Below are 7,678 nucleotides of genomic sequence, written 5' to 3' on the forward strand. Positions count from 1 at the left end.
CTTACACAACACAATAATTATATACAATGTACAGTAAACAATACACACAATATAGAATACACATGCAATTAAAATAAAAAATAAGAGTATATAAAAAAAAAATATATACAGTAGATATATGTCCAGTGTGAGATAATAAGATTAATAAAGTGCAGTGCTGGTGTATATGGATCGTGAGAGATCAAGTGTTCAAAAGTCTGTTTGCTTGGGGGAAGAAGCTGTCATGTAGCCGGCTGGTGCGGGTCCTGATGTTGCGATACCGCCTGCCTGATGGAAGCAGTGAGAGCAGCCCATGATTCGGGTGGCTGGAGTCTCTGATGATCCTCCAAGGTTTTTTCACACACTGCCTGTTTTATATGTCCTGGAGGGAGGCTCACCTCCGATGATGTGTCTGGCAGTTCGAACCACCATTTGCAGGGCTTTGCGGTTGTAGGCGGTGCTATTGCCGTACTAGGCGGTGAGGCAGCCAGTCAGGATGCTCTCTACAGTGCTGGTGTAGAACCATGTGAGGATGTGGTGGTTCATTCTAAACTTCCAAAATTCATGATATCATCTTGGTGAAAGCTAGTGACATTTTAAAATGTATATATTATAAGTCTATTTGTGTTTAAGTTAAACACAATTTGTTGGACTGTGCTACTGAATGTCTGATCCTACCATGCAAATGGCACTATATGTGGCAATGGTGATGCATTACACATACAACATAAAAGCAAAAACAGTAAAGGATATTTCAGCAAAATGAAATCAGCAAATTGAGTTTGATGTTTTTGATGAACTTACAACATAAAATGAGTTGTTAACAAGATACACACAGAAATCAACTCTTGCCATACATAATGCAACAATAGTGACAATTAACAAACATATTTTTTACGTTAAAAGTAAAAGCTGAACATTAAAATACAAATAACTTAAACACCATCAAAATAAACCAATAATTAATAAAAAATCTAAGTAATTCTTTCATGCTGCAGTGCATTCTGGGAACTTAATATATAAAAGATAATATGTAATTTGACAACTAAATGCTGCTAAATTACACTTGTATAATGTAGCAGTAAAAACAGTATCTAGCTGTTAATTTCAACAACAGTAAAACACAGTATTTTTACACTATGATGCTGGCGACTACAGCTTTATGCTGTATTTGCAAAAACAGTAGCAAACTGTAAATGTCAGCAACACACCATTAATTTTACAGTAACTAAAGACATTTACGCATTTGGCAGATGCTTTTATCCAAAGCGACTTACAGTGCAATTATTACAGGGACAATCCCCCCAGAGCAACCTGAAATTAAGGTTTGAACCAGCAACCTTCTGATTATCAGCCCTGTGCTTTAGCCACTACGCCAAATCTTTAACAGTGCGTTAAAAGATTTGTCATTTTGGTCCAAACCCATATGACCTTCTTTTGTCTGTGGAACACAATACAAGAAATTTTTTAAAATGTTTTCCATATAATGACTGCATTCAGGTACCACAGACTGTTAAGCTCCAAAACACACAACAAAAAAGACAAACTTCAATTAGGGATGTGCAGAACTCCAAATTTTTATTATCAACTATGAACTAGTCCACTAGTCGGTGTTATGGAAAATATTCTATAATTAACCTCCATATTGGTCACTTGACCCTGATCAAACGCGTTGCAGAGGGATATACGGATGCTAAATGCAGAACTTCAACATGATAATTAACGGATATTCAACAAATAAATAGGCTGAATAACTATAACCTCTTAATGCACAAAACTATCAAAGTAAGAAAAGTAAGAAATAAGAAAGGTTCCAATAAAGAACAGCACATAACCGTACATGATGCACATAAAGTGCTTCAGTGTAAACAGAGCGCTTGGGAGTCTCAAGCCTATCCTCGCTGCACATTCAAATGTGCAGAACTGTAAGATAATAATGCATGTGTGACGCTCTTGTTCTACCCGCTCCATACCGGACTCGAACCTAGATCTCCGGCGTGGGAGGTGGGTGCTCTAACAAGGAGGCTAAAGGCTACAGCCTCTAGTGTCAGTCTCTAGTGCACACTGCACAGTCTCTAGTTTACACACTGCACAGCTATCTACCAGCTGGCTCCCGTTACAAATGTACACATCTAGTTCACGACATCGAGCAGTTTAAACTCTCTAACAGGGATGCACCAATCTACTGGCTGCTGATATTTGGCCAGGTATTGACCAAATTAAGACCATCAGCATATTGGTAATAAGCATAAAAACACTGATGCGGAAAAAACACCATAAACAGACGTGACCGGTGTGAAAGCGGCACTTACTGGCTACATGAATGTGAGAAACAATCCAAAATGCTTTGAAACCAGCAGACTTTGAATTCTGATATACCAGAAATTACATATATTGGAAATCTGATGAGGGCAGCTGTGGCTCAGGCTGTAGAGCAGGTTGGCCACTAATTGCAGGGTTGGCGGTTTGATTCCATGCCCACATGTCTCCACGTGCCAAAGTGTCCGTGGGCAAGACACTCAACCTCTTGTTGCTCCCAATGGAAGGCTAGCATCTTGCATGGCAGCTCTGCTTTCATTGAGTGTGTGTATGAATGGGTGAATGACTAACAGTGTAAAGTGCTTTGAAAACCGCTAAGGTTAAAAAAATGCTATGTAAGTGCAAACCATTTACCGTGACAAAATTTTGTATTCAGCGGATTAGGGTTAGATTTTTGGTTTTCCAAAAATCCCTGTTTTTTGTTAAAATCGGTATCGGCCAAAGATTTTCAATTCAGTGCATCCCTGCTTTCTAAGTGCATCTATTTATTTACAGTGTCAGACAGAATCAGCAAAACACTTTAATCTCTGACAGTTTTGCTGCTAAAATTGGTCTGTGCTTACCAAAATTCAAACCACTGCCCCCCAGTGGCTGAAGCTGGAAGTGTTGTTGAATGTACTGAATGGGTAGTAGGAGCTCCAGTTTCATTGTGAAATGTCTAAAGGGTGGTGCCATAGCCATGGTAATTAGGGTTGCTGAGGATGCTGCAGCACTCCCTGTCAGCATTCAAACCCATGCTATGAAGTGCTGTCAAAAATGTGCATGCATTAAAAATGATTGACAGTTCATTTATGTTATTTAGAAACCATCGTATTCTGTGTTAATCTCGTAAAATAATTTAACGATAACGAAGACAGCAAGAAAAATATTATGACGATAATTAAATGATTTCGATTTTTTAATTTAAATGACTTTAACAACAATTGAAAGGCATTAATAGTGCAATAACAATATTTTCAAAAGGAACACAGGAAAGAATGTATTAAAATAATCCAGGCATAGTGTTGAGGATTTCCCCGCTTGAGCTGTGTGAATTTAGCTAATCACCAATCAACTGTCTAAAACACGAGAAATGTATAACAGTCCCTATAATGATTAAAAACACAATCAAGCAGGATTTTCCCACAATCAAGATAATAGTATACTAATACAAGGTAATACTTTAATATACTCTTTTTATGCTATTGTTATGCTATTTATGCAGTTTATGCTACTGTAAAATGTTTAAATAATTGGTTAAAGTTTGTATATTTTACTGACACTTTTTTATAGCGGTTTTATAGCATTATAGGGTGTTATAGTACAAGTTTGGAGAATTAGTGCATTGGCAGCACCCCCAGTTCACAAACTGTGACTATGGATGGCGCCAAAAGCTAGTTGTATATTTAGTTGTAACAGGAATGCATTTTGTATTAACTCTACCCCCTAATCCAAACCCCAACCCTTAACCTAACCGCCAGTGCAGTAAAAATGTAATTTAAGAGTGAAAATGCAACCTCCGACTCATGCTCACCAACACGATTACATCCTGGTTCCCATGGGACCAAAACTCATGTCTTTGAGGTTGCTCATGCAACGTGCTATCAGAAGCGTCTGAGGGAAAAGCAAACACATTGCAATTGATGCAAAAATGTCTGACTGGGGATGCTAGTCAGTAACTCAAGGTCGATTTTGGGGTACATTTTTGGGTGAAATACTCTTCCGAAATAAAAGTGTAAAGAAATATACTGTATGTTGTAAGCAAATTCTTACCTACATTTTAGCAGTTTTCTTAATCTATACATTTAAAAAGAGAATAAAGTTGGAATATTGAGCTGTTGCTGTAGTGATATTCATCATATCATGATCCAATGTTCTTTGTAGCTCCCTGCTGTGCGAATGAGCTCTTTAGTTTTTTTTTTCTACTTCAGTTGATTACATGTGTTACTATAGACCAACTGTACAGCAATTGCAAAGACATTCCATTCTTGCCCCGATACATTCACTGTAGAAGTCATGTAACCAAAGCCGCGCCCCTTGGCAGATGAACTCTATATTTGGCCGTTCTTTTGGGGAGTGTCAAGTTTCTCTGAAAGGGATAATAGCACCTCAAGGGTAATTGACATGTCTAAGCTATGTCCAACCAGCTAGCGCACTCGTAAGCAGGTGCTCAGGTTTCTCGCCTTTTTCTGAAATAGGATCAGTTCATCAGATATCTATGATTGCTTTTGCAATTACATGGTGCAAATCAAGACTGACTTCAGGTCAGCTGGAAGGGACACTCAGGAGTACAACATTTAAAAAAAGCTGTCCTATGGGCCAAGCATTGTCCATCACCTTTTGAAAAACCTTATTTGGATTTGGCAGAGAGTTTCAAGTGAGAGTAAAAGGACACCCAACCCAGAATTTTCTTTGGCCCTTCTTATATTTGAGCAATGTATGTATGTGTATGTGTATACATGTATGTATATATATGTATATACACATACATATATATATATATATATATATATATATATATATATATATATATATATATATATATATATATATATATATATATATATATACATATATATATATATTACAGTGAGGTGCAAAGTCTATAACCACTACAGAAAATTCCTCTATTTTGCATTTTCTGTAGTGGTTATAGACTTTGCATTGAATGTTATAGAGACAAACTATCAAAAAGAACAGTTGGATTTTAAAAATGTTGGATGGCTTAGACGATTTACAGTCATTAAACTTGTAAAAAGCAATTCTTTGTACTTCAAACTCACACAAATATCTGGTAGGATGTTGAAGGGATGTCCCATTTGTGACAAGTGGTTTTGTAATCTTTGGCTTTATTTATTTGAAATGCAAGTGTCACATCTTCTGAATTGGTGTCTTGGATAAAAGTGAAAATGTTGACTTAACTGAAATATTAGGTTCTTTGATTGTGTTGACGATTTTCTCATATTCACTGATGAGCCAAATCATTATGAGGACTCACAGGTGAAGCGAATAACATTGATAATTTCCTAACATTGATCATTTCCAAACAAGGCCACATGTCAAGGTCTGGGTAGATAAGATGGTAAATGAAAATCAGTTCTCGTAGTCAACATGTTGAATGCAGGAGAAATGGGCAGGAGTAAAAACCTGAGCGACTTTGACAAGGGCCAAATTGTTATGGCCAGACGACTGGGCATCTATGAAACTACAAGGCTTGTAGGGTGCTCCCAAGAAGCAGTGGTCCGAGGCAACAAAACTGGCAACAGGGTGTTGGGGGCCCAAGGTGGTTTTAAAGGTGGTTACGGGAGGAAAGTGTCACAACACACAGTGCATCACAGCCTGCTGTGTATGGGGCTGCGTTGCCGCAGAATGCCCATGATGACCCCTGTCCAATATCGAAAGCGCCTACAATGGGCAGGCAAGCATTGGAACTGGACTTTGGAGCAGTGGAAGAAGGTTGTCTGGTCAGATGAGTCCCATTTTCTTTTACATAACATGGACACCAGGATGCACTGTGGGAAGACGACAAACCAGTGGAGGGAGTGTGATGCTCTGGACAATGTTATGGTCATTGTCATGTGGAGGTCACTTTTACACGTCATGTACCTAAACATCGTTGAAGCTCAGGTACACCCCTTCATGGCAATGGTCTATTTAAGCAGGTTAATGCGCCCTGCCACACTGCACACATTGTTCGGGAATGGTTTGAGGAACATGATGAAGAGTTCAAGATGTTGACCTGGACTCCAAATTCCCCAGATCTCAATCTGATTGAGCATCTGTGAGATGTGCTGGACAAACAATCCGATCCATGGCGGCTCTTTGTATGTAGTCTTTGTGGAAGATAAATACAAAGGGTGAAACTTGTTAGTGATAATGTTGATGAGATTTAAAAGAATTCCTGTTATGTTTTAGTTTTGGGTGTTATCATCATGGTGAAAAGTGGATGTTGAGGCTACAATGAGGACCAATATATGTTTATAGTATTTTACATATTGCTTTATCCATTGAGCAATTGCTGTGCTGCTAACCATATAGCATAATGACCAAGTTGCACTAGGTAGTGCTTCCAACCAGCTTGTGTTTAGCATTCTAACATTACCTGACACTAGCTAGCATATCAATACAATAATTTATTTTGAGTTTTTTTGTCATGTTAAATTTTGTTGGGTTTACTTGTTTCAGTTAGGTTCCCTCTACTTGAAATATTTAAGCTGAAAATGACATGGTTATTTTAATTTAAGAAAACTAATTTCAAACATGTGGAACCACTGTCCATAACTGAAGTTCAGCCAAGAGTTTTTATAAACCAAACATGTCAGTCTCTTTATCAGTGGGGCATAGTTACAGTAATTTTTCCAAGACTCTTGAGGTTATGGTGATGGAACATTAAAAACATGTAAAGTTTAAATTGGACCTATTATGCAAAATTCACTTTTACATGGTGTTTGTACATATATGTGAGTCGGCAGTGTGTGTACTCAACCACCCTACAATGTTAAAAGTCCACCCACTCCTCTTTCTTATATTTCTATTAATCAAAAACAGTGTGTCAAAATTAACAGTTTTCGTTTCTGCTCTAAAGTGATGTCATGTTAGAGCAGGCCTAGTCCATGACTGGTGATGGACTCTACCCTCCTCCCCCGAGTGATCTATACACAGTCCTGCATTTTCTTTCTGTGCTGGAGCTGATACAGTGAGAAGAATAATGTCTCAGCTTCATAAGCATCATAGGTGTTCTGCTGCTGAACATAATAGTCTTCATGTACTCCCGGCATCAGAGCCACTTAAGACACAGTGGACATGTTGTTTTTGATGAAAATGTGCCCCAAAACATAAAAAAATTTGTTCCAAGTCTGTGCAAATAATTTTTCACCGGATTGCTTCGTGAATGAGTGTCAATATAAAGCAGGATTTTCAAAAAAACATTTATTCACACGCATGGATAAGTACCAACTGTTCGTGTTCCAGCTTTATATCCTAAAGATGAAAGGATATCACTTTATACTCACGCGTAGTGGCTAAAGCACAGGCCTGTTAATCAGAAGGTCACAGGTTCTAACCCCACGTCCACCACCATTGTGTCCTTGAGCAAGGCACTTAACTCCAGGTTGTTCCGGGGGGATTGTCCCTGTAATAATTGCACTGTAAGTCGCTTTGGATAAAAGCGTCTTCCAAATGCATAAATGTAAATGTAAATGTAAATATTTTGTGAATGTTTGCAAATCGCCTTTCCTTATGTGCTTGTTAGCTGATTCCACGGCTAATACAGCTAAAGTTACCATTTTCTCTGATTGTATTCAGTGACCAGATATACATACATTCATACATATATGGCTGAACTCCAGTATTTAAGCTGTCAGTCATATTGGTTCTGATTTGTTGTTGCTGTTGTATCCAA

The sequence above is a fragment of the Xyrauchen texanus genome, chromosome 5 (assembly GCF_025860055.1).
Source record: "Xyrauchen texanus isolate HMW12.3.18 chromosome 5, RBS_HiC_50CHRs, whole genome shotgun sequence".
Classification (NCBI taxonomy): domain Eukaryota; kingdom Metazoa; phylum Chordata; class Actinopteri; order Cypriniformes; family Catostomidae; genus Xyrauchen; species Xyrauchen texanus.